Source organism: Schistocerca serialis, chromosome 10, assembly GCF_023864345.2.
Source record: "Schistocerca serialis cubense isolate TAMUIC-IGC-003099 chromosome 10, iqSchSeri2.2, whole genome shotgun sequence".
Lineage (NCBI taxonomy): Eukaryota > Metazoa > Arthropoda > Insecta > Orthoptera > Acrididae > Schistocerca > Schistocerca serialis.
In genome coordinates this window covers 147,624,438-147,632,279 of record NC_064647.1, presented here as the reverse complement: position 1 = coordinate 147,632,279, position 7,842 = coordinate 147,624,438, and the positions used below count along the sequence as shown (strand labels likewise).

Sequence of the window (7,842 nt, the reverse complement as noted above, 5' to 3'; positions counted from 1 at the left end):
ACCGTATGAGTGGGGTGTTTATTTGTTACGAGACTCAAATTTTCTCTGAACTGTTCAGCAACTATATCATCAGAGTCTGGGGGTCGGTAGAAGGAGCCAATTATTAACTTAGTTCGGCTGTTAAGTATAACCTCCACCCATACCAATTCGCACGGAGTATCTACTTTGACTTCACTACAAGATAAACCACTACTGACAGACACAAACACTCCACCACCAATTCTGCCTAATCTATCTTTCCTGAACACCGTCTGAGACTTCGTAAAAATTTCTGCAGGACTTATTTCAGGCTTATTTAGCCTACTCCAGTACATCTTGGCTTGTGGTAGCTTGAGCGTACGCATTAGAATTTCAGTCCCAATAAAGGAAAGATTTTCGTTCATATTTGTGTTCAAATTCTTACTATTACTTTGCACATGATATAGATTTGGGTGTTCTGCAACAACATTCAAAAAATTCTTATCATAATATTCTAAACAGTATTCAGCAGGATCCCTTAACACCCCCTCCATCATATCTTCGAAATTATCTTCATTTCCATTTTTGAGCACTTCCATTTTAACTTACGTTTACGTCCACTGTCATGCGACGAACCAGGCGTAGGGTCTTCTATTTCGATATCTGCTTGTTCAGTAGTGACTGTAGATTCAGGGACAGCCTTCTCATCCAACAATTGTTGACTCTCATCGTCTGAAAGTGAACTGAAGTCACTCTTCTCCAGCATCCGATGTATGTCTTCATCGTTTATTACTGAAAATAATGCCATAAAATAATTTTTGACGTTTAAATAATCGAGATTGTAAACATTATATAACTTTTTGCCACAACAATTGGATAATTATGAGGATTTCTTCACGCAACACCATAACAACTAAAACTTCACAATAAATAAGGTAAGCAGGAAAACTTTGAAGTTGAGATCTAAAGTACACAAACGTGTAATTCGACTTTCGATGTCCTCTGTATTCACAATAAGAGATAATTTGGAAAAAAATATATATCAATCACATTTGTGACTATTTTTACATATGTAAAGCAAAAAATAAAGTAAAGTTAGCGTATAGAATAAGGTATTATTTTGAATTACATTCAGAGGGTGTGCCATGTGTAGCCATTTCGCCAACATCACAGAGGGCACTGCAAGCAGATTGTGGTGCAATCTGGTGGCATGGACTGAAACTACGAAGCTTCCACAAATGTGTACTAGAGGTATTTAGTCGATAGAAACTGTTCATAAGCTTTACGAAATAAAAACGTGAAGTCCACGCATGTGGACCTACGGACTGAGGAGGTTATAGTGAAGAACTGAAATTATATACCCCACAATGCTGAAATCATTATGTGATGACAAATTTATGAATAAACGAACAGCATTCAGATAACAGACCCAAATGTATTTCGAATGCTTCAATTTAATTTCCTGAGAATCTGTGATAGGTTCTTGAAATAACACACCAATGGGGTAGTATCAGCTCCACTAGTATTGTCCTTTTCAGGCAAAATGTTTTCTCTACTCTTAGGGAACTTAACTAAAATGTTTTTTTCACATTCATCAGTGAAATCTAGTCCAACAAATTTGTGCAAATATCATTGTTCAGTTTCTAGACCAACAACCCACTCTGTATTTCTCAAAGGTGTTGTGACTCATCTTGATGAGTGCTTGGAAGAGTTCTGATATCACTCCAATGCTGCTGTAAATTATCAGCATTTGTTTTTATCCCCTCTGCTGGAACTACTATCCCATTAACTTTATCACAGGACCATGATTGCCTTTGCTGAAAGTTACATTGGCTAATGCATAACTGTTTGAAATATTGGTTAGCACCAACGGGGAATATTTCTACTACCTTAAGATTAGGGAATTTCATTTTTTAGTTTCGAAATATGTTCTGATTAAAAACATGAACAGCTAGCTTATCAAGTTGAAAGTAATCAGATGCAATATCATATGAAACTGGACCAGAAACTGCATAAGTCACTGCTATGTAAAGAGTGATTCGTTCCTTAATCCAGTGTGCATGCTGCAGCTCATCCTGGCGAGCTATAGTGAACTTCTCACTGAAATCAATCTGGAGTACACAAATGCTATCTGAAACATTTTCAGTTTTTGTCATTTCAAAGGAGGCACCTTACTTTTGATAAAACAATGGACAAGAAACTTGACATCCAACATTTATTATATATAACGTTTCTGCACCACTTCAGCTACTATTCTTGTCTCATCATTATTCTATTGTAGTCAGTTGATAAGTTCATTTGAGCAATATGCTGAGAAATTCTTTAACCACTTGTTTGAAACTCTTTTTTTTAAGTAGACAAAAATCAATTGTTACATCTATAACAGAATTTCTGGAAGTTACAATATTTTGTAAATTTTTACTGGAATTGGTATGTCATAGTCAAATAAAAAAGAACAAACAATTTTTTCTGTCAAATGTAAAATTTTAGGTTTGGTACAAACACTTTAGTTGAATTGGTTATGGACCTATCAGTAAACGAGTTCTGTAAACTATTTTAATTCTTTTATTTCTGAAATAATAAAAAGTATTTCCAACTACTGTTTTAAATTGTTTGATTATGTCTAAATAATATATTGAAAACAAAGAGATGTATTCTGTATCAAATTGTAATGTACCAAAAGTCATGTATTTTTCCCTACATATTGAGTATATTGAGTCATGGGTGACTGGAATTCGTCAGCAGGAAAAGGGAGAGAAGGAAACGTAGTAGGTGAATATGGATTGGGGGTAAGAAATGAAAGAGGAAGCCGCCTGGTAGAATTTTGCACAGAGCACAACTTAATCATAGCTAACACTTGATTCAAGAATCATAAAAGAAGGTTGTATACATGGAAGAAGCCTGGAGATACTGACAGGTTTCAGATAGATTATATAATGGTAAGACAGAGATTTAGGAACCAGGTTTTAAATTATCAGACATTTCCTGGGGACCACAATCTATTGGTTATGAACAGTAGATTAAAACTGAAGAAACTATAAAAAGGTGGTAATTCAATAAGATGGGACCTGGATAAACTGCCTAAACCAGAGGTTGTACAGAGTTTCAGAGAGAGCATAAGGGAACAATTGACAAGAATGGGGGAAAGAAATATAGTAGAAGATGAATGGGTAGCTTTGAGGGATGAAGTAGTGAAGGCAGCAGAGGATCCGGTAGGTAAAAAGACGAGGGCTAGAAGAAACCCTTGGGTAACAGAAGAAATATTGAATTTAATTGATGAAAGGAGAAAATATAAAAATGCAGTAAATGAAGAAGGCAAAAAGGAATACAAACGTCTCAAAAATGAGATCGACAGGATGTGCAAAATGGCTAAGAAGAGGTGGCTAGAGGGCAAATGTAAGGATGTAGAGGAAAGCAGAAAGGTGGAAGGAGTATATAGAGGGTCTATACAAGGGTGATGTACTTGAGGGCAATATTATGGAAATGGAAGAGGATGTAGATGAAGATGAAATGGGAGATATGATACTGTGTGAAGAGTTTGACAGAGCACTGAAAGACCTAAGTCGAAACAAGGCCCCAGGAGTAGACAACATTCCATTAGAACTACTGACAGCCTTGGGAGAGCCAGTCCTGACAAAACTCTACCATCTGGTGAGCAAGATGTATGAGACAAGCGAAATACCCTCAGACTTCAAGAAGAATATAATAATTCCAATCTCGAAGAAAGCAGGTGTTGACAGATGTGAAAATTACCGAACTATCAGTTTAATAAGTCACGGTTGCAAAATACTAACGCGAATTCTTTAAAGACGAATGGAAAAACTAGTAGAAGCCGACCTTGGAGAAGATCAGTTTGGATTCCGTAGAAATATTGGAAGACATGAGGCAATACTGACCCTACGACTTATCTTAGAAAATAGATTAAGGAAAGGCAAACCTACGTTTCTAGAATTTGTAGACTTGGAGAAAGCTTTTGACAATGTTGACTGCAATACTCTCTTTCAAATTGTGAAGGTGGCAGGGGTAAAATACATGGAGGGAAAAGCTATTTACAATTTGTACAGAAACCAGATGGCAGTTATTAGAGTCGAGGGACATGAAAGGGAAGCAGTGGTTGGGAAGGAAGTGAGACAGGGTTGTAGCCTCTCCCCGATGTTATTCAATCTGTATATTGAGGAGGCAGTGAAGGAAACAAAAGAAAAATTCGGAGTAGGTATTAAAATCCATGGAGAAGAAATAAAATCTTTGAGGTTTGCCTATGACATTGTAATTCTGTCAGGGACAGCAAAGGACTTGGAAGAGCAGTTGAACGGAATGGATAGTGTCTTGAAAGGAGGATATAAGATGAACATCAACAAAAGCAAAACGAGTATAATGGAATGTAGTCGAATTAAGTTAGGTGGTGCTGAGGGAATTAGATTAGGAAATGAGACACTTAAAGTAGTAAAGGAGTTTTGCTATTTGGGGAGCAAAATAACTGATGATGGTCGAAGTAGAGAGGATGTAAAATGTAGACTGGCAATGGCAAGGAAAGCATTTCTGAAGAAGAGAAATTTGTTAACATCGAATATAGATTTAAGTGTCAGGAAGTCGTTTCTGAAAGTATTTGTATGGAGTGTAGCCATGTATGGAAGTGAAACATGGACGATAAATAGTTTGGACAAGAAGAGAATAGAAGCTTTCGAAATGTGGTGCTACAGAAGAATGCTGAAAATTAGATGGGTAGATCACATAACTAATGAGGGTGTATTGAATAGGATTGGGGAGAAGAGAAGTTTGTGGCACAACTTGACTAGAAGAAGGGATCGGTTGGTAGGACATGATCTGATGCATCAAGGGATCACCAATTTAGTACTGGAGGGCAGTGTGGAGGATAAAAATCATGGAGGGAGACCAAGAGATGAATACACTAAGCAGTTTTAGAAGGATTTAGGTTGCAGTAGATACTGGGAGATGAAGAAACTTGCACAGGATAGAGTAGCATGGAGAGCTGCATCAAACCAGTCTCAGGACTGAAGACAACAACAACAATATTCAGTATATTTTCATCAGTTCTTTTTCAGTGAAAATATACTAAGCTGTGAGATATTGTACAGTTTAAGAAATAACATATTCTGACTTTGGTTTTATATACAGCATGACACAATCTATTACACTTCAAATATTTGTATTATAGTTTCACTTTTCATGAAATTATCCATACACAACTTGGGTGTCAGTATACTGAGTTCATTTTATACAAAACATTTTATTGGTCCTTAGCTGCTATCTGTAATTAGTATTCCAAAGCTTGGCATTCAAATAAGGAAATGTGTCCTGCAGGTATATGAGAGGATGCGTACACAGCAATAGGAGGCATATATTATGATACTGAACATATTCAGCATGGTTATGAACTATAAAAGATGAAATACTGTTTGAGGAAATTATATATATATATATATATATATATATATATATATATATATATATATATATATGCCTCTGTATATGTCTGCTTGTGTCTGTATATGTGTGGATGGATATGTGTGTGTGTGCGAGTGTGTACCCATCCTTTTTTCCCCCTAAGGTAAGTCTTTCCGCTCCCTGTCCCTTAAAACCCAAATCCTTTCGTCTTTCCCTCTCCTTCCCTCTTTCCTGACGAAGCAACCGTTGGTTGCGAAAGCTAGAATTTTGTGTGTATGTTTGTGTTTGTTTGTGTGTCTATCGACGTGCCAGTGTTTTCGTTTGGTAAGTCACATCATCTTTGTTTATATATATATATATATATATATATATATATATATATATATATATATATATATATATATATATACGAAACAAGAATGTAATTTTCTGGAGGTATTCAGTGGTAGTAATAATGATTCTGTTCACTTAATTAATGTGACTAAAGTAGTGAAATTGTAGAAAACTTCTCATGAGCAGCAACAATATCACATTATTAAAAAATTCAACTATCTGCACAGGACTGAGAAATTATCGGACATAAGAGATTTTAACCCTTTTACAAGCGCATTTAATGTAGCAAATCAGTGCAGAAAATTTTTTTACTACCCTATTAGGATTGTGATCAAGCAACTATATGTATTTTTTGATAATTTTATTTGTGATTAGGACCAAAAACTGTGTAGTGCATATATCACCATGGCACTTTTGTGAAGTATTAAAAGTGTGGTAGTAAATGGATTTCTCACTTCCTGTTTGTGAACTGCTGTGTATTGCTATTACACGTAAAAAATTATCAACAGTATTTTCTGCTTTTTATTTTATGTTTTATTTTACTTCATTTAAAAAAATATTTGTTAATGATATTAAAGTTTACACAATTTTAAAAGAATCCTAGAAACTTTGTCATACAATACGTGTGTTTGCTAATACAGGTCACAATGATGTGTATTGCAGAATCAAAGCAATGTGTTCTGACAACAATTGTGATCTCATAACAAACTGAACAATATATATGAAGACAGTAACTTGTTCTCGAAAGAACAGTTGCTGTTGATGACCGATCAGCTTCTCCCTGGAATAAATTATGACTAACTGACAACCTCAGCTGCCGACAGGTGTTGTTGATATACCTCGATGTGGGCAGCTGAAAATGTGTGCCCCGACTGGGACTCAAACCCCGGATCTCCTGCTTACATGGCAGATGCTCTATCAATCTGAGCCACTGAGGACACAGATAAGTAGCGCGACTGCAGGGACTTATCCCTTGCACGCTTCCCGCGAGACTCACATTCCCAACTGTCCACAATTCTACATGTGTATTGTACCTTATAGACATTTGCCCACCCACTCATTACTCGCGCACACTTTGGCGATTCCCGTAAGATTTTGGGGAACCTGTGCGCATTCGCACAGACGAAGGCCAATGGCTGGCTAGCCTTTAACTATATATATGAAGACAGTAACTTGTTCTCGAAAGAACAGTTACTGTTGATGACCGTGCAGCTTTTCTCTGGAATAAATAATGACTAACTGACAACCTCAGCTGCTGACAGATGTTGTTGATATACCTCGATGTGGACAGCTGAAAATGTGTGCCCTGACCGGGACTCGAACCCGGGATCTCCTGCTTACATGGCAGACGCTCTATCCATCTGAGCCACCGAGGACACAAATGAATAGCACGATTGCAGGGACTTATCCCTTGCACGCTTCCAGTGATTCTTACAGGAATCGCCAAAGCATGCCCGAGTAATGAGTGGGTGGGCAAATGTCTATAAGGTACAATACACATGTAGAATTGTGGACAGTTGGGAATGTGAGTCTCGCGGGAAGCGTGCAAGGGATAAGTCCCTGCAGTCGCGCTATTCATCTGTGGCCTCGGTAGCTCAGATGGATAGAGCATCTGCCATGTAAGCAGGAGATCCCGGGTTCGAGTCCCGGCCGGGGCACACATTTTCAGCTGTCCACATCGAGGTATATCAACAACACCTGTTGGCAGCTGAGGTTGTCAGTTAGTCATCATTTAAACTGAACAATGTAGCATTTTTGACACATCTAGTGCAATGTACAGTACTATCATGAGATGTCAGGTATAGAAAAAAGGTGGTAAGACATATTCCTACAAGCTTTGGGATACCCCTAAGTTGGTGGCAAGTATGCTTCCCAAGGACCACAAATGACAAATTAATTTTGTGGTATGTACACTTCCCAAACCCCTTCTAGAAACTACTTAGGTGGTAACCATACTTCCCAAGAACCATTAAAACACCATTATTTGTTGGGATATATACCTCCCACAGTCCTGAAGGCTATATTTCTCAAAAAACGGAAAGTACAGCTGGTGCAGCAGACTGCCACTAGATGCCAGGAGCATACAGAAGTAGTAACACATATTCCAGAAACACTGTAAAGAAATACATTTAGTGGGAAGTATAT

The 7,842-nt window shown here is 37.3% G+C and overlaps 2 non-coding genes across 2 annotated transcripts; one reads left to right on the top strand and one right to left on the bottom strand.

The window, feature by feature from the left end:
- Nucleotides 1–6,999: 6,999 nt before the first annotated feature.
- On the bottom strand, nucleotides 7,000–7,074 carry Trnat-ugu (transfer RNA threonine (anticodon UGU)). Its single transcript has one exon. It is a non-coding gene; the product is annotated as a tRNA-Thr (tRNA).
- Nucleotides 7,075–7,281: 207 nt separating this feature from the next.
- Nucleotides 7,282–7,355, top strand: Trnat-ugu (transfer RNA threonine (anticodon UGU)). Its single transcript has one exon. It is a non-coding gene; the product is annotated as a tRNA-Thr (tRNA).
- The last annotated feature ends 487 nt before the right edge of the window (nucleotides 7,356–7,842 follow it).